The sequence below is a fragment of the Calliopsis andreniformis genome, chromosome 9 (genome assembly GCF_051401765.1).
Source record: "Calliopsis andreniformis isolate RMS-2024a chromosome 9, iyCalAndr_principal, whole genome shotgun sequence".
Taxonomy (NCBI): domain Eukaryota; kingdom Metazoa; phylum Arthropoda; class Insecta; order Hymenoptera; family Andrenidae; genus Calliopsis; species Calliopsis andreniformis.
This window is the reverse complement of record NC_135070.1, coordinates 7,029,068-7,054,078: the sequence shown is the minus strand read 5'-3', so window position 1 is coordinate 7,054,078 and position 25,011 is coordinate 7,029,068. Positions and strand designations below refer to the sequence as shown.

The window sequence follows — 25,011 nt, the reverse complement described above, 5'->3', positions numbered from 1 at the left end:
CCTTACGTCACGCAATTAAATTATCCGTATTTAAGTCCCCCCTTCTGCCGAGTAACCCAATTCTTTTCCTTCGCGAAAGATTCCCAGGAAGCCACGCAAAATATAGATAGGGAGTTAGGTGGAGGTTGATAACTGCCGAATTGAATGGTGAATGGCCGCTTCGGAAATTGAATAAGCTATCATGCCTGAACCGAGCGCCGTCGAGCAAACCCCCAGTATTTGACCTGGCTGCGTGCAATCAATGTACTGATTGGAGATAAGGGCTCGCCCTGGCATCCTCTCCGCCATGATTTATATACGTACGGTCTTCGCAGCCGATGTATTCATTACTTGATTACCCTTCGGCGAGTTTATAGCGTCGTGACCGTGTAACGAGCCAGATAGCGGAGTACCTTAGGCTACGTTGCCCATGTGTGCTACACGCGCCTCGCACAAGCCCTTCGACCCCTTCGAGGGCTCCATTTTTATGGGCCCGTGCTAACACAAGAGGTTACAGTCCAGCAGGGACGTACGCGAGCGGTTACGCGTCTTTTAGGAGAGTTGAGAAGGTTATAGAAAAACCTTTCTGCTTGAAGCTGATAGTTCGACGAAGTCATACTTATACCTTGCATGTCTTTGAAATCGTGTGTCAAAGCCCCAGAGGGGTGTGGAAGTCAAGTAGGATTTTGTGGAGGCACTAATGAGCTTATGGCGTGGAAACACTGCACTCCCTTCGAACCACTTTTTATGTGTTCGTTGGCATTGACCTTAATTGACAAGCAAAATTTCTTAGTTTCCTATATTGGTTCTTGTCGGGGTTGTGTTTTGCAGAGGCTCTGATGAAATTTGTAATGCATTCTGAAAGTCTTGGTGTTCAAAAAAATAATAAATGAAGATTTTTCTTTTACTTCGTGAAGCATGTGAAAGGAATTTATGGGAATGTTTCCTACGTAAAAAAGTAAAGTTCTATTTCATGATAAATCACTCTCCTGTAGTGCAAAGCACCGACAACTAATTACCATATAGTATGAATGCTCAATTAGACTTTAACGACGACATTGCAGCAAATTGGCTAGATCAACACTCTTAGGTTGGGGCGTAACTATGCGCTCGTAGATATCTGGCTTGAGTTAACTTCAATAATTCGCCGTATACGTATCAAACCAGGAAACTGCGCTCCATGAAATCTGTAACCGCGCCCACGCCACTAATACGGTTAATTTGTCGACTGCTTCAAAAGCAAATGCACTTCTCCCCGCGTTCACGTTGGATGCTACAGAGGAACGAGCGATTCAGACTACTTCCTACCAGAGTACGTTCAAATTGGTTTCAGTTCGACTAATTGACGAATTAATTGAAATTCCGAGGGTAATCGAATTATTTCGACAATTGACGTTTCATGAAAGTCTCCACATTTTCTCTTATCATTTAATCGTCTGTATTTTATATTTTTAAACATACTTTCATATTATATTTCAAACCTGTCCTCTACCTGAAGTGAAGACCACTGACTGTCCATGTCAAAAATAAATGAAAGCGTCGATGTTACTCTATCCAGACACACGATAGGTACAATACGTCGTAGAATGTGTTACGAGGGAATAATAATAGGGAAAGCTCCTGGGCACATATACCCAACCGTGGACAGGCTTGTCATACTTCTATGAAAATAATCAATAGTATTCTTCTGGAGGGTATTCTATTGTGTTTTTTCGTCGCAGCGTTGGGTTCGATTGACAAAGCAATTTTCTAACAATATTCAAGAACTAAAGTGTTATCAGTCCTTTTTTCGGAGAAAAATATGTATTGAGATTTGATTCAGTGGCTGTTCATGTATCGATTAACAGGTCACCTCTCTTTTTAGAAAACTACCTACCTATCTATCTGCCTGCTAGCCGCTCCGTCTGTTTCCATCGTGATTGCAAATGGGATTCACACGTTTTATTGTCAACTGCGAAGCGCTATGCAATTGAATGCAGCATCATATAGCACCGTAGAATGAGCACAAACCAGGCGCGAACAAATTTGAGCGTCACGAGATATACGGGTAAAAAAAGGAATGAATGTTAACGTAACTTTTCGCTTCGATTCTAATCTTTTACTTGAAAATAAAACAGTGGACTCTTTTTTATTTATCTCGAATATATGCGCCACGTGTCACGGAAAAATTACTGTTTTCCAATTCTCATACTTTTACTCGAGTACAACATTGAATAAAGAGTTGATATTACTAGTATTTCTTCTGTAGCTTTCTGCGTGCTTCCAATGTTATTCAACAACTCCTGGGTTAAACAAAAGATAATTAATTACCTAGCATATTCGTTGTCGACTTCCCGAACACAGTAGTTGCACTTTACTTTGTCGTTGTAACACTAATCACTAAAAATACCACGAACACATGGTCGACGACTGCTGCCTTTCATTTCAAGTGCTCTAAGTGTCTTCTGTGCCGTTCATTGGAGCGTAGTCAATGTTAAAACCCTTGACACACATCGCGTAGCAAGCGAACGCACGACCAAAGTGTTCTTCCTTTTGACAAGCGAGCAAAATGGCTTTCCACGAAGATAAATTTTCTTGCAACCACGCCGTAATATATTCTCATCGACGTTGCGTGTTTATTAGGATTCCCTGCATTCCTGATATAGTTCGTCGGAGGACCAATTATTTCCACGGGCGGGTGCGAAGCACTGTTTCGATATTGAATTTTTTACGCAACCACGCCTCTTCGTTGCGAAACACCCGGTCGCCTGCCTATCCAATTTCTCACTTTTTTTCTCTCACCCTCGATCGCTTTTTTCCCTAACACTCTACAAATATTTGAGAGTCCACTAAGAGAGACCTCCGCGGAAAGAGCATTCAAGCAGACTGAATTTTACCGATTCGAAGCCGATCACTGTTCACTGATCGTTATGTAATATTTCCTTATTGGCCAAATTGGTTATATTTGTGTACTGCTACCTGTAGCTAATAAAGCACTCTTGGCCCCATATATACCTATATCTGATTATGAATTAAGTGTTAAATATTGTTCATGGGTGTATGGACGATAAGGCTCCAAGTATTGTGTATTAAAATATAGAGTTTAGAAATTAGAGTAACTGACACAAGATACACTTTTTTGTTAGAATAATCCAGAATTAGTTAGTAGAAAATTAGAAAATTCGTAAGAATAGCGCAGAACTGCTTAGTCCTTGGAAGGCAAATAGTTTTCGATGAACACGGGAGACGAAAACAGGGTCATCTTGACCCATGATAGAATTCTTATAGCGAACTAGTTTTGGAAAGGATTATATAGAAAATTTTGAAAGAGCATCTTGAATATTATATACTTTACTTCTTTCGACTCTTACGAATAAATTTATTAGACTTTTGATATCTTACACTATATTTAGGGTCTAAGTGACTTTACATTCGTCGTACAAGGGTTAATAGACAAGAGAAGTACTGAACTTGTATGTACACACCCAAAATAAATCTGTCTTTCAAAATCTTCTGAAACCTTTTGCAGAATTTTCACTAAGTCTTTACACTGTAATGAACAATTGCTTACACTTATGTATCTCACAGTTTCACAATAAACTCGTGACAAAATATTTTCAATCTACATCATCCATTACTCAAAGAATTCAAATACAAGGTTCTCACCATTAAAGAAACTATTTGAACTATGCTGCTCCCTTTACTAAATCTCGACGACCCATTTGAAAATCGTAGAAAAATATTTGCATCCCGAGCGAGTCCATCGCGGCGTGCAAGTTAGAAAACAGGAGGTATGGTTTCAGGATTGATGAGCCGAGCAAAGCAGCCGAACCGTATGGCGAGCTACATTACTACGGCTTTATGCGCTGGCACATTCACGTGTGCTGCTGCATTAATTGATGTACGTCTCTACATCAACACCGACCCGCCGCCTCATGAGAACCCGTCATGTGTTCTGTTCAACGTTTCCGATACAAACGCGTACCGTGCGCAAACGACGGGCAACGTCACTCCGTAGGAAGATCCGATCGACAGGAAGAAGACATGTAAATGGACGAGAAGCCGTCGGTCAAAAATACACTGTATCGCTCATCAGAAATAATTTATTTCGCTCGGCAAGTAGGTCGAAAATGACGTATCACTTTGTGGCGATTGGTGTCGACGTTGAAGTCCATTAAGTACTTATTTATTGTATACACGTCTCGTTCTTATAGATTGCCGCTGAAGTCTTTGAACCTTGGGCTTTTACTGATCGGTGAAAATAGGAACGGTGATTATGAAACTGTAGAGTCTGTTGCATGTATTTTCTGAATTTCTGAAAGCTTGTACAATATATTTCATTTTTTACTGTTTATAAAGAAAATTCTGGTTTTGCTGTTTAGAAAATTTAAAGAAAAATGAAATTATTATTTTGGGATAATTAATGATTTTGAAGACTCTGCAGTTCATTTCGAAGAGTAGATATCAGCGAGGACAAAAGATTTTAATCATTTTGCCGACTAGTTAAATATTAAAAAATGGTTTCAATACTGTTTTTATAATTTTTTATAATTAAAATTTTTATAATTAAAATTACTTCTATTTATGATAGAAACGACTAAATAGCTCTAACATTTGCTTCACTATCACATTCTCATCACTACTTGTCGCTAATTTTCATGAATTTTCGAAAGTAACATACTTTGTTAGAATACATATTGTGAAGTCTTCTAACGAGACTAATTGCGTCACCTGCTTACATTTATACGAACCACAAAGTAAATGTATGTATGTGTAAGTGTAAATAAGTTCGTTGCGTTTGATCCTATTTCATTCTTCCTTCTTGTATTTACAACTAAAGCCATAAGACATGTTGTACATTGTTCTCAGTAAAGACGATTATATCTCTTATACGATCAAACTAATTGTGTTTCCACAACTAAAAACTTCAACATCCTCCCTCGATACGAATCAAACCTGAACACTGAACATAAAAAATTCACGTTCCCATTAAACCCCCAAAAACGCGTGTTGTCAAAGCGTTCGCAACCCCTGAATTCCTAGAACACGATTAAACTCAAACTCTAACTCTGAATTAAATATCTCCTAACACGAAATCCACGCCAGAAACAGAACGTGGCTCGTAAATTCAAATATCCATACTCGAAAGCGTTTTCTTCTAAACGTTTCCTCCACAACTCTGGCGTTATCTACCCCTTGATAAAGGGCCAGGCGATTCATAAAACATGTTCGAAGTGGAAACTAGCTGGCAAGGGCCGCCGGTGTCGAGCAGCTGCGTTTCTTCACGTGCACTCGCACGTACACGCGCGTGTCCCGCGGCCAATGCGCTCCGCCGCCCCGTGTATGCGTGCCCACGTGCGTTCTGTCTGTCCGTATGCAAAAGTGGGGAGAGGAGGTGCTATTGTAAACGTTCCGCGTACAGGGTGCACGACATATGGATACATATAACGTAACGGTTGCGCACATGCCGCCAGAAATAACCGTGAACGAAAATCTTTTACGGGGTTCGATGCGTGAACGCCGCGACGCCGATATAAAGGGAGGGAGAGTGCATGAAAATCCCGCGGTCGCTCGTAAACCTCGCGCGGATCCGTGTATTTTCGCGCCCGTCTATCGCGTCGCCTCGGTAGAAGGACCGCCACCTTCCTTTTTACGATCGCGCTATGTATTTCCGCCGCTAGTCATACATCCCCAACGACTTCGTGACGCGAGTTTCGATGTTTGGCAGGAAACACCGACAGCCTGTGCACGGTTCGACGATTTTGTTTAACGAGTGCGCTTTTCTTTGGCAGAGTCGCATGTAAATGAACGACGCGGAAAACACTTTTCGTTTTGTGTGCTCTGGGTCATTTGGTAGTGGATTATCGATGTAATGGAGTAAATTAACCTTTTTTAAATTATGGTTGCTTAGCGAGGGGTTTCTTGAAATTGAGAGAAGGTTTCGTGGTTATTTTGTGGAGGAACTTTATGGTAAATATTTAGTTTGGAATTGTATTCTAATTTGAGGCAAATGAAAGTTATTTTGTTGAATACGGAATATGAGTAATAATGAATAATTATGTTATGTTTGAGTAGAAGATATTGCAATAGTTAATTAAACAGTAGAAAGTATGAAAGTATTAACTTTGAGTTGGAAAGATTTCGCTACACTGACTCCGAAACTCAAATTTCTGACTAGTAGTGAATAAGCTTATACCATTCTCAAAGAAATTAACGTTTCATAAAACTAAACAATCGTAAAAATGAACACACTATCCCTAAAACTACATACTTCTTCAAAAAACTTATCACTTTGACCACAAATCATCAGAAATAACCACTTATACCTATGTCTCCCTATACGTCAACCACCAGTAGAATCACTATCAATTTCACAAAATATCCTAACCACGCTCTCAAACTATTCTCAACTCGATAGGATAAAAATACCACCAAACAACCGTGGACCGAGTTATTAATAAAAATCCAGGCACGCTCTGAAAATTTCATGAACACTTACCATTTGCAAGTCGTTTCGACGCGACGATACAACTTCCACTATATGAACCATTGGTAACGGTGTGTTGACGTGCACGTTCGCGATGTCTTTGAAGTAGGCGAAGCACGCGGTCCCGAGGTCTGTTCCTTGAGCCCGTGGGATCCCGAAGGAGCGCGGGTAAACAAAATCGAGGTTCACTGTGTCGTGTCACACGCGTCAGGGCGCAGGACGGTGCACGCGTGGCGTTTAATTCGCGGCTTCGGGGCGGCCTCTCCCCGAGCGTCACAATATTGCACGTGTTTCTCACTGCACGAAAAGTCGAGCACAGTTTACGTCTTCCGCTGCTCTCGGGCACTGTCCCTATTCCCTGGTCCTTCTGGTTGCGCCCGACGAGGAACGCGTTTGTCGAAAGTGCGCGCGGACTTCCGCGTGAACGGTGGCGCGGAACGTGTGTGCGTGTGTACGTGTGCGGTACGATGTGGTACAGTGTCGATACGGGGTGAGGAGAGGAGAAGGGAGAGAGCGCGCGACGAGTGAGCGAAGGAGATGGAATGGACAGAGCCACAGATAAAATCCCGAACGCAGCTCGTCCGCGACTGATTCCCCAGGCCTACACGCACCCTCTAGTTTTCTCCTTTTCATCCCCCACTACCCACCCTCCCGACCGCCATCCCCTTCTTCTGTCCCCCTACTCCCTACCCAGTCCCTCGCCCTCACCCCTCGACGACCCTGCCGGCCCTTTCTCCTTCCGACATCTCCCTCTTTGACTCTACGCACCCTCTGAGAGAAAGCCCACGCACCCTCCAAGCAGCCGATGTATATGCTCCCTCTCCTTCTGTCTTTGCCCCACAACCTCCCCTCTCAGGTTCGCCCCATGCTTCTATCTTCATCTGTTGCCTTCCCCCCACTCTTCTTCTTTCGCCTCGATCTCCCCCCCTCTTTCCCCCTTTACCCCTCTGTCCTTGTAATTCACCCTCTGCCCTCGTCCCGGCCCTTCGACTCCCACCTCTCTCCCTTCGATCATCTCCGTCTATCCCGTCTTATATCGATGAAACCCCATAGCATTTGGCCAATGAAAGAAGCGCGCGGCCGCTTTCCAAAGCCCCGTGTTGCTGTCCCCGAAAAAGAAAGAAAACCAGGACACGGTTAGACGGACGAAGGCTTTGGAAGGTACTAAGGGTCGAGATTCCACCCCTACCAAAGCGGTATATACGCACATAGATCCCTGTATATATGTATCCTATATGTTACGTGTACACGTGTACGTCCCACACGCGAAGGGGGACACCCCACCGATGGGGACGTAATAGGGACGTTCTTCGGGGTTTTGGTCCTCCTTGCGAGATGAGATGAAATGATATCTATTAACGCGGATCGCGAGTTACGCCTACGTCGTGTCGTGTTTTCGCTGACGCGAACGGTCGATCGTGATTCCTTGATGAGCGTTTGGGTAGCTCTTGGGAGGGTTACGTTTTGATTAGATCAGATTTTAGTTCTGTGGATCCTACGTGTACTGTATGGACTCGGGGTACAGAAGTTTTTCGTGAAGAGAGATTTGGAGGTGCGATCTTGGCATGGAAAGTAGGGTTGGGAATGTGTACTTGTTGCACGAAATTTCTTCGATTTGATACGTAGCGAGCTAGTGTTAATGTTGGTAGATGGGAGTTCGTTTCTTTGTAGAATAAAGTAGCGAATGATTAGACCGTGGCAACAGGAGTGTATCTATTCATTTTATTAAAGAAGAGTTTCTGTTTGCTCGGTGAAGCTTGGTAGAAGAGTTTCTATAACGTAGAGACTAAAGAAAATTATACAATAGAATCTCTTTCCCTCAAAGTTACTGTTAGTCGAAGCAATGAGAAAAAGGGCACAGTAGAATATCGATTGAAATGTGAACTATGACCTAATAAAAGTTCCTCAGAAATTTAGAAATTTAACCATAATTACCACCCATCGTAAAATTAATTTTTCTCTCAAATAATACAGTAGCAAATTAGTTCATTGCCAGCTTATACTATATTAGTACTCCCACCAACATTCTTAAGCAAGAACATTAAAAATGCACGCAAATATTCCAAATAATGTAAAACCTTCTTCCAAATCCACAGTATCCACGTTACCAAAACTTATTGAAAGTACCGCTCATTATCAGGACGATCCGGAAATAAGTTTCCCCGTGGACTGAGCCCGCACAAGGAGATAAACGCGAATCAAAAACGCATCGTAGGAAAAGGGAAATATGAAGCACGTGAATGGAGAGGAAGAACGCGAAAGGACCTGCAGTTAACCTCTCGACTTCCTCCCTCCTTTCGACCAGGGATTTGTTGGTCCAGAAGGACCACTCGTATGTACATTCGCAAAACTCTCTACCGACCTCTTATCGCTACCCCTTTTCTCCGCCCTCTCGGCATCCCCCGTACCTCGCATTTTTAAAGGGCGCACAAAAGCCACCGGAAATTGCTCCCGGCTCTTCCGACGTTACGGACGCTCTATACCCGTCTTCTTCTCCCATTGCCTCCTTGTTTCTCTTCCTTCTTCGCGCAGTCTGTCTTCCTTCTGTTTCTGCCCTTCTTCTCCTTTTTCTCATCCCCACACCCCTGTCTTGCCCTACCTCCACTCCCCCCCCCCCCCCCCCCTGTGCCATCGACAATTTCACGAGTAGGTACCTACTGAGGCGGCAAGAGTTCCGATAATGGCGGATTTGGATAGCGGCTGTGCCGATTCTGCAGCAATTGGGCCGTGGACGAGGCATCCAGGCATCAACGACGACGCGTGATTCTCGGGAACGAAACTGGCTTTAACGAAGTACGGTTTCCCTCGGATGTATCGCGGGAAATATTCGCTACTCTATGGGCGATGTACGAGCACAGCGCGATTCGGATCGACTCGGGACTTCCTCTTGATGGAAGACTTATTGGTTTAATTTTGAAACGTTGAAGGATGGCTTGTAATTTGAGATCTCTGTGCGAGCTACTACTGCTAGTTTAATATGGGGTATTAAATAAATGAGAATATTTTATTATTAGAAGTGTATCAAATTTCTCCTTTTTTTTTTAAGTTTGAGCGATCACTGAAATTTTAGAGGAGATTAAAACTGTGAAAAATTGTTATTGAGTCAGTTCTTCATTCTCATTTCGAGATACTATATTTTAAAAGCTCATAGAGTGTACTTACGAAAAATAAATCAATTGGAAAATTCTACCATTTAAATTCCTTGCAAAATAATTTCAACGTTTTAGGTATGCATAATATTTCTGACTTTAATACGAATAAATATTAGAAATTTCTTATAAATATTTCGCTGTATTTGTGAGTGTGTATTTGACAAATTGCTGTAGGTAGGAGGATTCATGTTTTAATAAAGTACGAGAGGAGCCGATCCGCGCCAGCCCGTCTGAAAATTACTTCCGTCTCTATGACAGTGCAAATTACCTCTGCCAACAGGAAGATCAATGAGACGCAGCGTCTTTCGAAACTGTTGACAAAATATTTACTCAGCGATGGGGGGCGGAGATGGAAATAGGCGGAGAAAGGGACCAAGTGAAAGTTCCAAAGGAAAACTCGAACGAATCAGGCCGCGTTACTTTTTGATGACTTTAAGGAACTCCGCCCCAGGACGATAAGGACTTTGAAACTCGAATGTTGATATGGAAAGTAAGAGATCTGGGAGCCTTATGGATCAGATGATCAATTTCCCCAGAGAATGACGGAAAATTTCGTCACCGGGGGGCAATGAAAAAGTTCTCATCAATTTTCCTTCTATTGATATTACGAAACTGATGAATAAATTAGATTAACCAGAATTCTTTTCGAAACTTAATAATCTTCTTCAATCTCTTGCCTTACAATAATAGGTCACAGCCATAAAAAGTACCATGTTTCAAGTATTGGAGTAAATCTAGTTAAGTTCTTGAACTTAACGAAGACGAAGCAGTGGAAGGGACTGTCGGTAGTCAATGATCTATTATTGAATTAATATTTTTTTCTGTTACTTCAATTAACCCAACTTAAGGGAAACTATAAGGCAAAAGGATTAATCAATGAATACAGAAATTTGCAAAGATGGGGAAACAGGAGGAGAACTTGTTCCAAGTTGCTTCTGTCAAAAATGTTAATGAATTTCTCCTTCAAAACTAGAGAATTTTATGATAAGATATTGAGCTATTAATAACAAAGGAATTTTATATCTATACAGTAATGGACCACCAATCTTGTTTGCAATCACACAGAGATCAGTCGCTCGACAAGGAACGAGTATAAATAGAGCAACATGTGTTACACGCCAAAATATATTTAAATCTAATACGATAAAGTCGTTGGGCGTGGACAAGCAATCATTCACGTCGACCCAGACGCGCGTTTCGTGTCATCTTTTCGTGACACGCGAGGACAGGCGTTCGGAATAGATGATGCCTCCCTCTGCATACTTGGCACTTACGTGCTCCCATTAATTCGATAGAATCCCATGACGTAATCGCACGCGATCGATTACGTCACTGGGTGGCAGCTCAATGCGAAGTCGATCGATCTCCCATAAATTACGGATGATCCTCGACTAGCTACGAGACGTCCACTCATCCCCTATCAAGCACAGCTCGTCTGTCGAGTTGCGGGTGCAACGGCTAAGCCCTTTATCTGACCCTTCCAGACCCTTTTCGTCTCACGAATCTTCATCGGATCCACTCGGTCATGTCATACGCATTCGTCCTAATAACCGCTGTTCGCGTCTAAAACTTTTGTTTGTGAAGGCTGAAAGGGAGGACCGAAACTTCCTTCAATGAAAGGCAAAAAGAGAAGCAAAGGTTGTGGTTACAACAATTACTCTTTAGAATATTCTCTTCCCATGCGTGAATATTAATATGAATATTAATACACTTAATATTGTCTTTATGTTTGCATAATCAGTAGATACACTAATTTCTCTGTAGGTAAGTGAAATCGGATGGATCGAGTTTCTTATGTCAAGAGAAACCAGGGAATGTTAATTTTTTAAATGAGCCTGTGTTTTTAATATTTTCTCACATTAGTAGCTAAATTTCGTGAAGAGTTGCACAAGTTATGGAAACTTTGATCGAATTTTTCGCAAAGTTCAGAGGTTACAGGATTCTCACGATTAATATTCTCGGTGATAGACAGGCGCGCGTGATCGAAAACATATTCGAAAATGTGCACGAAATACGAAACCGTAGCCGTGATAGCTCGGTAAATACTAACATGGCCGTATCAGTGAAAAGGAAGTAGATTTTAACGTTCTCAGGGGTGATATCGATTCGGTATAGGCAGAAGCACTGGTCTCCCGAGGATACTGCAAAATCTGATCACGAACGATATTATCACGGAACGAATATCCTAGCAAGATATTATTCATATACCGTATACGTTGTAAAGAAGCCACAGGCCATGGCTGATGTGATCGTGGACTCGAAGCAACCCTCGTTGCGAACCCACGGGAGATCCTTTTACTAGGTTTCTCGGTATCCGAGTTCGCGATTAGCAACCCTTCGTAACTCGTTGCTCTCTGCTCATTCTGCCGATCCTTCAGCCTATGGCTCCACGATATCCTTGGTTCGACCCCAGGCCTCCCTAATCTCTTCTTCCCCATTCTATCACTCCTTGCATCGAAATCACTTAGACTTTCTCGTTCTTCATCTAGCGACCTTCCTTGGAAGAGGGTAGTTTTTTCATAAGTTTCTATGATTCGTGTTTACTTTAAAATGTGATTTTTCTCTGGGCTTGATGACCACTTTTTAGGAATTTAATGAAAAAGCAGGAGAAGAGAGAAAAAAATGTTCTTTCCTTAAAATATGATACTATATCGTTTATCACAATTCTATGTTCTTGAGTCATGTCCTCTGTTCCAAAATATTTTATTTTCTTACTTATGATTAAACCTTCGTTACTATAGGAATAGATAACTAGTTATTGATAAGTGATAAAGTTTAGAAGATTTTGATCGTATTCTCCTGAGATTATTGTCGATGTCCCAGTGAAGCGTTTCTAATGAAAATAAATCCGAATAAAGCGGCGGAGCATTACAAGTAAATACGTTTCTGATCGGAAAGAAAGGAAAGGATTGGCCACTGGTATCGAGCAGCTCGACTAATATACGAACCTGTTGAAACTTCGACTGGCGCGCCGGCGATGCCGAGTTTTATTTCAAAAGCCAAAAGGCAAAAGCGAAAAGCATAGATTACGATTGAGCTTCAATCGGTGACCAATCGATTGAGCGTTGAAAAAGCGCAGCAGAGTAGAAGTCAGAGTGGAGCGTTTCAAAGGGGAGAAAAAAATTAACAGACGCCGCGTGCTCCAATGGTGGGCTTTAGGGAAAAGAGAAGGGGAGATCTATCGAAGCTAAATAGTCCAGGTGCGTTAAAAGTTAGACCGGCTGTACATGCGAGGCGGAGCAACTTTTATTCCTATGTGCACACGTATGTGTTGGCAGCAGATCGATCTTAAAGATTAAAACCAAAGGCTGCAGCGCTCTGGCATTATTGCCGAGGAATTCAATCCCCCGTCTTTTGACATTACAAAGTAATTTAAGTTTGAGGATGTATGTTTAATGCTGTTGTTTTTGAAGCTTCAAATTACGTAATGTAAATACCTAAGTACTTAGCCGACTATATTCTGGTATTTCAATACTAGTGCTAATTTTATTTAATTTTAAGCTTAGATTTCAATAAAAACAAATACTGTTAATGAAAGACAAGAAATATTATCATAAAATAGTATATTCACTTCCTAGGGTGTAATTTAAGTCTCAAGATATATATTTTTCGATTGTTCACTTACTGGGACATATGACATCTTAAACGTTCTAGTACTTAAGACATTTATCTTATGTCTGTATCTTAAATTTTAATACATTTGAGTTACAAGATATTTAATTTATTCTGATTGCCTCTTTGATGATACGTGTATAGAAAGCTGAACACAATTGATATTCCATTTTGGCACTATCGATTTAATTAATATTGCATGTTTAAGGAAAAAACAAATCGAACGAACTTTCAACTTCACAGAAATTGTATTATCTTTCTCAAAATTATGGAAAATTTAGAAAGGTGAGCAGATCATTTTTCAAATCGTGTAATTGTTTTACCAGCTGAATTATCGTAATGCGGGTACCCAAACTTTTCCACGAATTCCCTTTCCTTAAGGGCTGTCAGAGACTATGACATTTTAAATTAATTGAGTTAGACCCTCTATTCTAGTTTGCCGACTATTGGCTATAAATAATGCAATTATGTAACCGTCTCTGGTACGTAGAAAGGACAAAATGTCGTTCCTCTTCAGCTTTATATCCTATTTCGGCGTCTACTAAACTCGGAACTGTCCCATAATCCACGATAGCTCTACTAACCATTTTCATATCATCTCTTGATAAAATATTTAGAAAGAATCGAGCATAAGAAACTGGAAGAAAATGGCGAGCGAATCGAAGGATCTTTCCTTCAAGATCTCCAGGTACGTCTCGTCCATCGATAATTCTGATCATCGTTCCCATTGTCTGCGCTCTCGACATATTGTGAACGAAAATGAGTGTGTTACTTCTTAAATGCGACTTAACAAGCTTTGTAATCGGCTTCCCGTATAAAGCACGTTATCAAAGTACTTTAGAGTCTTAAAGTTTCTGCAAACGACAGGGGACAGCTTAAAAATCGTACTTCCCAACTACTTTTTGTTCCTTCCTTCCAGAGAGAGAACACTTTAACGAGAGCCAGAGCTCCGTCGTTGAAAAATGCGAATGTTTAAAATATGTTTGCGTTGCAGAGACGTTCAACCGTTCAGGGATCCAATTAGCTATTCCTTCCTTATTGTCGGATATTTCAGATGGTAAAAGCGCAGTAAATCGCTCATGCAACGCAGTTAAAAATTTTGAACCCGTGCCGTTTTCTAGAGCGCCTATAACCGACTATAAACATGTATTTTTACTCTGATGTTTGAAGGTAGGGGAGAAACGGGTAAGAACGGTTGTTTTAGCATAACTCCGTAAAACTTTATGAACAGTAAAACTTTAACTTACTCTTTTCGTCCTGTCGCCCAAACAAAGCGTCAGATTTCAACGTCACACACCATTGTCCATGCAAAATGTTTTATGGTAGCATGTACTAAGAGAATAATACCCTAGTATTGTGCCCTGGCTCTATGTTATTGAATGCAATTTTTTCCTGTTTCATTCCCCGTTTTAACCAGTGCTCTTTCGTGCCTTTAATTATGAGAATAAGAAAAATTGTGGGAACCGGAGCTTGGACGTTAACGTTACATCATTGTTGTTCTAATTAAATTTTTACACTCCTTCCGACGAACCGACAAACGAGGCCAATCGATCGGGGAACATCCTCGTATAAAGAATACGCTGTTTCCTCTACTAATGACGAGCGTTCTCCTACGAGGCTTATTACATCGCGTTTTCGAGTGAATTGAACAGAAAATCGATCACTTCTCAAATATTTGCCCTCTTTTTGTTTCACGTCTACCGCTTTGTGGTTCGACACTATTTGCCACTTGAATGTCTGAGCATCTCCTTTTGCACAAAATTACTTATTACAACTAAAGTATTCCATATATAGGGTATCCAAGCTGAAGCAGGCCACCTAAATACCTCTTCTGTTTTTAATAACGCAAACTTTAAACAAATTTTTAAACATAATCCTACACAAAAGATTGTTCTTCCTTGATATTTCTTCTTCTAAACCAGGCAAATTATAACATGGACAATTTTCGTGTTATCAAAAACAGAGGAGATACTTAGGTGGCCTGCTTCAGCGCGCACATTTTGTATTTCTAAAATTTTTGCTCAGCTGGACAGAAACAGAATAACTATTCTGGAAATATACTATATGCGCCTTGTATATCTCAGGCAATTTTTCTATCATAATAGAATAACAATACATCGATATTTCTCTTCACGAAAACCCCTACAGCCCACTAGAACTCCACCACTGAAGCTACAAGGCAGTGTGTACACAGCTTGCCCGAGTCTGGTGTTAATTTGTCGTTAGCCGTGAGTTGGCTTGTCAGTGACAGCCGGACGCAAGGGCAGCATTGTCGAGGTCTCGCGGCAGAATTGGGGGAGCCAGCACGATAGAAACAAGGAAGGAGGGCAGTTAGGTGGTTAAGCATCGGAAGTTGGGGAGGGACGATTTAATAAGTCTGAGTTCACGAAAACTAGAATTATGCCGAAGCTCTTGTGAAAGCTTTCGAATCTTCGAATAAAAATACAATAACTTGGAATTAAGTCAGTTTTGTTATAAACCCCTCAACTTCTTCACTTCAACCTATGGCTTGTCATTTATCTTAAAACTACAAGACGGAATAATATCGTTCATTTACTGCAACCATCACGTAACTCCAAAAAATTCTTATTTTAGTTATTACTACAACAAAAACGTTTCTTCATATACCTACTGAATTGTGATAATAGTTTGTCTCCCAGAATATTCTGACTTTTGAATTATGTTATTTCTGTAGTAAATAAGTCATGTGCTTGATTATTAAAAAAGGTGTTTTATCGAGGAAAATAAGTTATTATCGAAACAGTGAGCGCTCGTCTGGTCTTCGAGCAATGGGGTTTTCCGAGCAAGGTGGCCATCGTATTGGAAACGTGGCGAAGGAAGGTTGAGGTTGGTATCGGTGCAGCAGAGGGTGATGCAGGTGATGGTACAGTGGTGCGGGTGGCCGCGGCAATGACGGTGGTGCTTGCGCGCCTTGCGCTGTTCCCGTGTTGAATTATTGAGACGCCACCAGATCGATGTCACAAAAGGAAAGCGGCCGAGTGGCTTCAAATGACGGGCTTTCGCGTCACTCATATATTATGCACGCGGTCGCTACTATGTTCCGTGTGCTACGTGCATTCGTAGGCTTGAACACGAAAAAAAAAGAGAGAGGAAAGAAAAAATAGAAGGTTGTGTATTCCCCTTGTCTACCAACGTTCTTATCTGTTGGCTTTCTTTCGCGATTATGGGAGACTATCGATTACCAGCTTGGAAGAAAATCCAAATAGATGGGTGTACTATTATACGCAACGGTAGATAATCATTTTTTAATAGTGTTATTTGTAGATTGCGAATATTTAAGCGAAAGTAAATTTTCATAGATTCTATTAAATTAATGGAGATGAACTAAAAATTTGTTTGATGTATTTTACAGATTAGGTAGATCTGTGTATTCTGTGCTTCTTTTTACACTTGAATTTTTCATGAATGCATAAAAATCCGTAGTCTAATCGTTAGTACTATTTGTATGAGGCAGAGTATTAAATTTAAGTATTACTCAAATGTAAACTTAAATTTTATCAACTTCAATACTCTTCATATTCTTATCATGAATATGACCCAGATTCCACCCCCGTTTCTTTGGTTCTATTCCTTTTCACTTCCATTAGAGGGTTTATAAATTTTTATGAATTATTCATTTAATTCTACATCACTGATTTCCAGAGTCTTTCCTTGCCACTCCCCTGTGTAGCTTCTCGAAGTTTCACACCCCTCAGTTTTGAAATCAAGGTTCTACGCCAACTCTGAACCGAGAAAATGACTTTAATATGAAAAAAGTCAAGCTGTGTCTGAATATCTGTTCGATTATCCGTGTCGCAAATCGAAGACTCTCGTTCTTTTCAAGCGATCGGAATTCTTGAAATCGCTCGGTTCCACGTACGCCCGCACGAGGGTGGTTAAACAGGTTGAACAGCCGCGGAACATTCAGGGAAGGATCAGTCGAGTGTTTAACCAAATCGTAAGATCCATTAGGTTGGAAAATGCGAAACCTGTGTTCACCGATGCAGGCGTAATACTTTATTCTTCGTATTGCCTGCTCGAAAGCCTTTGGAGCATGACGAGACTGCTGTGTGGAGAAGGGGAGGAGAAATAGGTACATACTTGTGTATTCGGGTCAATGTTGGTTGTGCACTTTGTTATGTCCTTTGAGTTCACTTAAATATACTATGATCGCTGGAATAAGGTGGAGAAGCTATGTTCATTCACACAAGTTTAGCAATGAGTCTTACCCGATGTCAGACGTGAATAGATTTCAAATATTTCATGATACTGCTGTGATGAATATTTCTTTCACTGCTGGAGTGATATTCAAGGCTTAAGGTCAGGTCTATCGTAAACTCAAACTATTAAAAGCCATTTCAAATCAATATACCTTTGCAGCAACACCACGTTTATACTGTACTATAAGGTCTTCCAAGGGGGAGCGATAGGATTTACGGTTCTATGTATCTTTCAGAACCTTGAATGTGCAATTTCAGAGTTACTGTGTTAGATTTTAAGAGAAACTTATCGAATACCATTTATTGCTAATTATTTAAAATAGTGTTAACATATAGAGCTCCAATATAACTTAAAAATGATAAAATAATGTATTTACATCTCTTCCACTTCTTTTCTCTATGGAACAAAGTCAAAGAAATTCTTTCCATTCTTGACCCAAAATTTGGAATTCTCTCTTAGTATTAGTCTCTAATGTTGCAATTTGTAGAGTTTCGAGTCTGGAATGATATTTTATTCCAAATGAAATTTTTCCTCTTTTAATTAATCGATTATGAAGTATTAGAATTAAAAACTCTCAAAATTTTGTTGTAGGTACTACGCCACTGAAGTATAAAGCACAGATATTTTATATCTTCAGAATTATTGTGCATTTACGTGCAATATTTTACAGGTAGTAATAAAGGTCTCTGTAATACCATCCAGCAAAAGCACGTCAAAGTCGCAGGGGAAGTAGCATGCTTCCCTCGCTACAGAGACAAAGAGAGTGGGATAATGGACCTTATGATAGGCCTGTGGAGGAGAGAATATAAAGAAGTGCGAAGGATATAAGAGCCGAGGGTGGTAGATATTGAGGGTAGCAAATATCGACTGGGGAACATCCGCGGGGTCTGTAGTCCCAAAGAGAAAAGGGAGAAGCACATTCTTATGTAATATTTACTCCACTTTTTCCAACGTACCTCCTACTACGCGCGTCTTCTTATATCTTACCTGACCTCCCTTAGTCGCGTCTTTTTCTATGGTTACACCTGCACCCCTTTTCCCTCTCCTTGTCGTCGCCTGCACGGTCTACGACCTCGTATTAACATCCAACAACCACTCGCGCATTTCTTTGCTTACACTCTGATAACTATCACCGATCGTTATGGCGTCCATTATTCAACCACGATAACACTCATGAGAATTTCCAAAAGGAATTTACCGTCCCCGTCTTTCTTTGCGTCGTTAGTCATGGTTACTTTGAATATCGTCAAATTTCATCTTGCTTGCATAATAAACTTTCCTTTGTTCAATAGTACGTTTATCTTTTGTAGAAGACGATGGACTGCCTCGCGGTATCTGATCGTTAGAAGAATTTATTTTTAATTTGTGATCACGTGAATGGGTGATCAGAAGCATTTGTCATAATTATCAAAGTTCATTGGGTATGAGCACTCACAAGGGAAACAAGTTACAATTAAAATAGAATTTTTAATATAATAGCAAGTTCACGGAGACCTGTAAAACACTTCGACAATTCTTCACAAAACAGCGATTCCACCTCTAACGTCAGACACTGCCACTTCTCTATTCCAAACATCCAGAGATTCTACTCGCCAGCGACTGAACCGTTTCCATTGAAACGATTCCTCGAACATCGATTATCGCTGCTATCAAAGCATTAATGATCCACACATCAAAGATGAACCTCGGTGGTCATAAATTTTCCAAAGCACAATCGTGGCGAGCTCTAGCAGAGATCAATTTCGTACTGAATTAATACGTCGCGTTATTAATCGCGTTCGCCTAACCCGCGCTACTAATTACAGAAATCGCGGTTCGGCGAAGCAGTCGAAAGGTCGGAGGGTCGTGGGCTAATTGCCGTTCAATACTTCTCGAAGCAAGACGCTTAATTCGGTTCCCTTCCTGCCCTCTGTTTTCATAGGCGGCCTCGCGCGACCCTACCTTCGCTCGCATCCTTTTCTCCCACCCCTGCTTTTTTCATCCCAGTCACTTTGCTGTTCCATCCAGGCAGGGCGCGTCGCGCTGTGGTAATCAGGTTCCCGCTTAATATCCGTGAAACTAAATAAAAACGCAATAGAGCGTTCCTAGAGGTTATCGAAATCCACTTTTCCGCGGCGCGCCGCGCGAACTGCGTGCCGTAATGTATCGATTTGCCCGCTCCCGACCGATATCCACCTCGGGAACAGATCGAGCTCTGACCAGGATTGCGGTGGGATAGAGACCAGTCCAATAGAAAGGTCGAGCGGGACAGGCTGTCTTCGAGCCACGCGGTTACGTCGGGGTCGCCCACGCAAAGTTCCTCGAAAGAGCTTGACCGAGACGTACGACGTTGACGGCCCGCTACCCCGGTCGCCGAACGGTTAAACTTTCCGTCAAAGGGAGGGCCTTTCAGCGAACCCGATTCAAAAGCAGAATCAAAGCGTAATTTCCAACTAAGAAATTTTGACGTTTGAAGGAGTGGACCGACGCAGACACTGACGCTGCCTGCTGTTTCTGCGGTTTCGGGGGCATGCTGAAGTAGATGGTATGCTGTGGCTCGTACTTGGAAATTGGATGAAATAGTTATGCATGTGAATTGACAGGCTGACTGTATAGATTCCTATGAATTTTTTATGTTCAATGGAAGAGAATTCATTTTGACTGAGAGTTTTTGTAAATTAAGTTTAATGAGAGTTCCACGAGTGTAAGGATTAATTTTTGAGGAATCTTTGTCGGTTTGTTGAACTCGTTAAGTCGAATATGTCGATTACCTACTTTTAGGCCGTATGAATAATAATTTGGGAGATATTGATTATGAAAGCTGTTCATATTCTTGGAAAATTTCAAGATTTAAATTTGGAAATTTGAAGATTTCGAGAAGTAAACATTTGAAAAGCTGAATATTCGAACGCTTGCACATTTGAAAATTTAAAAATCTGGAAGTTTGAGAACTCGAAAATTTGAAATTTTCAAAACCTGAAAATTGGGAAAGTAGTTCAATAGTATTACGAAAATCTGAGTATTTGAACGTTTGAACATTTGAAAACTTTAAAATATAAAAGTTCAGAAACTTAAAAATATTTAATTTTGGAAACTTACAAATGAAGAAATTTGCCCAATTATGTTATCTTAAAAAGTAGATAATACAAAGACGCGAAATTGTCACCACTCTTCACTCTCCTAATAAAGAGTTAAATGCAAATATATGGCTGGCAATTTATAGCGTCGCGTAAGTTTGCCTCTGTACCGAGAGAGAGCTTACCTAGGACGTTTATATGCTATAGTGGCTAGCAAGTACAACTTGCACACGGCGACGGAAGATAATAGCAGCACCCGGAGACATATTAAAGGTGAATTGCGAAAACAACAGCCAACAGGCAGCCCTATAACTCGCTGGTAGATGACCGACGAATTGCGAGAGCTCCTCCGGGTGCCGTTGACCTTTGAGTGAGCCAGTGTGGCAGCCCGTAACGACTCAAAGAGACCCCTCCGATATCTCGCACGAGGAAGGTCCAAGATAGATGCCCAGAGATGTTTCCTTCTCCAGAACTCGCAACTTTTTCAAAATTTCATCTAGCATCCTCATTGTTGTACGAACAAAATTACACAGCCAACATTTTATAACTCATAGACTTCTTCGTTGTTTTCTCTTACTTCCATTTTACAAATGTGAACATTCTTAAAACGCTCAGGCGTTTCCTCGACTAATTACGAAAAAAATGTACTTGGAAAATATTTGTGAGAAAAATGGTGTACGTAATTTCATGTTTGAAGTATCTTCAAATATTTAAGTTAATTCTTCTAATAAGTGAACAGAAACTACATTATGTACAACATTAAAATTTAATCATTAATAAGTTCAAACCTTTCTTTTAAATTTAAAAAGAATTTAAGAAACCATTTTTTTGTAGTTCAACGTTTGATTAATCTTGCTTTTAAACATATCTCATATTTGTCATCGAGACAGAGAAAACACTGAGACTCTTAAAGCGCAAGTTTTCCTGTTCTTTCTTGTCACTTCTCACTCTCATTATTCCACTCCTTTCGTTTTTTTTCTTCTGTTCCTTTATCAACCGCGCTCCTCCTTGCCGTCTCTGTTTTTTCAGCGCAGCGTTAAGTGTACATTACGAAGTCCGTGTACGCATTAACCGTAATTTCAAATTACACCCTCGTGCACTTTTTACTTGCCGCCACTCGCCGACAATTATTGCGTGTACGTATGAACGCAGAAAGGACAGACGTGATAAAGTTTCCGTTTGCAAAATATGTACGTCTCACTGTGTTTTTGTCTCGCGACATTATGTGCGCACGTTTAAGATTACAATGTTAAGAATGCTTTTTCCGAGATAAATGCACATTTCTTAAACACGAAACTTCCAACTGTAGCATTCATTTACTTTTTCTCCTAAAATCACGTGAAAAGCAAGAGTTTATTTCTTCAATCTCGTTCACAAATATAATTTAACTTATACTGTATTATTCTTCATTCACAGGAGACAGTAATAAATTAGATATAGAATTTTCATCACTTTCGAGGCGAAAAAATTCTCTAACGCCATCAGTATCAGTAAGGAGCAAGAACCATAATTTTGTGGTTACTCGATATGCAACCAGTTAATAAGGCAGTGCTTGATGACCTGAAGGTGTATCAGTATGTCCAGTTAACACAAACGAACTTTGCTTCATTACCTCTTTGAATATTCAGGAGTTTCGCACGTGCCTACGGCCATTTGCCGGAACTCAATATGTTTGGCAATATGTAGATAGCTCCATAAATATCGATGGTGCTTAAAGGATATTCCGGCAAGAGAGCACGTGAGAAGGTGTGCGCTTCGATCATTGAACGGTGTACCCATAAACGAAGGGAATCCTGGGAAGTTCTCCTCGGGGAAAAGATTTCTTATTCCGCGAGAAATCGTTTCCTGATTCTCTACATCGTTTCTAAATCGACCTAAAACCCTACGAAATCTCTGTCGCGAAACTTGATCCACGGGAGCTGATAAGAAAAATTCACGTGGCGGTTTCAGGCTACACTGCACAATCGGCTCGAGCAACAAGTTCTCAGAGCGCATCGTGACTTTCCAAATTAGCCGTCTCTCGACCCCCGTTTATCCAGCAATTTAACAGCTTAGTTACCATTTCTAATCTGACTAAAGCAGCGACAACTACTGTTCCCGCGAAATCCGTTGGGGGAGTTCGCGTTTTCCTTACGCCCCAGTTTAGTCTTCAATAGCCTACGAAATGGAACATTGATGTACGACTTCCGAAAGTCATTGCAGCAGTTATTATTTGGCGATATTAAACTGTACTCGATGGCGTAAGTGGAAATTCGAGTACAGCGGAATGGACGATGAATGTGGACGTAAAACTGCGGGAAAGTTTTGCAGCTTTCGATTTCTATTAAGGGAAATTTATAACAGGTGCTCTATGCTTTGAAGTTTGTGGATTCGATCGACCCGACTGGCGCGTGTAGTTTCTTATTAGAAGTGGTTTTTCCACTATTCTTGTATTTCAATGAAGTCAACTTTTTCTAAGTTACCTTCAAGTGTTTGAAGTTCACAAATTTTTATTTATTATCTTACCACACTTCAACACTCATTAATTCTGATTAGCGAAATAAAAACGAAAGCCAGATTTCGGAAATTCAAGATTCCAAGATCATCTTAAGCTATGTACAAGAAGATAAACAATATAAAATATTAGAAAGTAAATTAGATTCAGTAGGAGTAAATTAACAAATTCAGGAATTGATTATATTTCACGATTGTCACATAAGGGGCCACTGTAACCTTCCATAAATAAGCAACAACTGTAACAACTTTCACCAAAGACTCACCGAGGGTGTTTCCACCGATCTAATCTCGCAAAGCTAGACGGTTTTCAATGCCGCGACGTCGTACAGGCGTCACCAGAGTCGTAGACAGATAATCCAAAGTATCGACGGGACCACCCCACGGGGATACATCGGTATCGAAAGGTAATTCATATTAAAGTCCCGTTGGATCGTTTGGGATTGCAGCAGAGAATCTGGGACAGGCAGTTACCGCATTGAGAATCGTAAAGTATTCGACGAGAGGTGATCCCGAAGGTTTCCAACCTACATGGAAAAAGCCGAAGGCAGTTGAGGGCGACAGAAGGCAGAGAAGACAGTTCTATGGACTGGCTTATCGCTTGCGAACAGGCACACTTTTTCCTCTGCTTCTTTTCTCACTCTCTCTCTCTACTCCGATCTCTTCTATAGCCATTCGCACATCTCCGATGTCATCCATTCTACTCCGTGTTATTCTCTTCGCTTCATCATATTCCTTCGCCTCCTCTCGCCCTCTTGTTTTTACGTGCGTCTTCGTCTTATCCCTTACAATGACCACAGTTCGATCGGGGATTGTCGAAAGATGTGTCAGTGGAACAATTTGCCAAAGTATAGATTTCCGCATTAAATGATAATCCTAATTAAGCTTCTTTGGAGCTAAAGAACAAGAAAATTATTGAATCTACTAGTAAATAAGAATAGTATTATTTAAACAAGAATACTAGAAAGTATGGTAACTGAAAGCTAACAACTGTTGTAATTTCCTTAGTTACCTCTCTTTAGTCCAAGACTTCAGTAAAGTGCTTCTGAATCTCGAAACGAAAATACAGTCTTCCAGAAAAGATTTGAGAACTGTACCGACAACACACGATGCATAATTCACCAATTACTACCGACGCTACCGACATCCCCTGTTTGAAGGCACTCGAGAAATATTAGTAAAACTTCTGTCTGTAAAATTGGGAACAAGGGAACCCAGCAACGAGGGAGTCAAAGGAGCTCGCGTAATTTGGCGGAGACGTTGCGTTGCATAAGTTTCCCCTTTTCCTTTCATCTGAAGGAACAGCATAGGCAGCAGCTATTACTCGAGAAAGGGGAGAGGGGATGAAGGCAACCTCTAGAGAGAGTGGGAGAGCAAGAGAGTGAGAGGGGGATAGGACATTTTCCAGAAAAATAACGACTCTAATAATCTCGGTAGGCAGGTCGATTTCTTTTCGCCCCCTTCTTTAACCTTCACCCCCTCCCTCGGGCACTAGTCGTTTTTCGGAATCGTACGCCTCCTGTGAAACTGTTTTTGGGAAAAGTTATCGCGTCTCTGTCATTCTTTCGCCCTTGCCTCTCGCCATCTTTCTCTCTCTTTCCCTCGTGGTGGGCTGTTCGACACCGAGGGAAGATACTCGAGCCCAGATATTTCGAAGGTTTCCCATTTCCACTGCCAGGGGCGAGGAATATGGGGCCACGCAAATGGGGATGGAAACGAGCACGATTCGCATGGGGGAGAACCTCGACCTTCCACCAACCTTCACCCGGAACTGCCGGATAATATCGATCCGAAACGTTCGAGCGTTGACTGTATCAACGCTGCAAGACTCGGAAGAGAATGGAAGAGGGTCAATTATCCGGGTTCAGTGTCCAGGATGTTTTTGTCTTCCTTCCTCTCTTTTATTCCATTAGAACGCCTGCACTCGGTGATATACAATAGAGACGGATAGAGAACCCGAGACATTTCAAACTGATACTTCAATTTACGTCGGTCCTGCTCTTTTCCTTTTTATTTTTTAACAAATTGACTG

General features: G+C 41.0%; 1 protein-coding gene across 5 annotated transcripts in view; it reads right to left on the bottom strand.

Annotated features, from left to right (window-relative positions):
• The window catches only part of Bru3 (CUGBP Elav-like family member bruno 3), a 679,691-nt gene that overhangs the window by 77,402 nt on the left and 577,278 nt on the right, over positions 1-25,011 (bottom strand). For 2 of the 5 annotated variants that reach the window (XR_013002583.1, XR_013002587.1), the window contains exon 1: positions 6,458-6,569. The exons of the other annotated variants lie outside the window; for them this stretch is intronic. The gene's annotated coding sequence lies outside the window, so the exon portion shown is untranslated. Of the gene's footprint in view, positions 1-6,457; positions 6,570-25,011 lie in introns of those variants that run through there. 5 annotated transcript variants of the gene reach the window in all.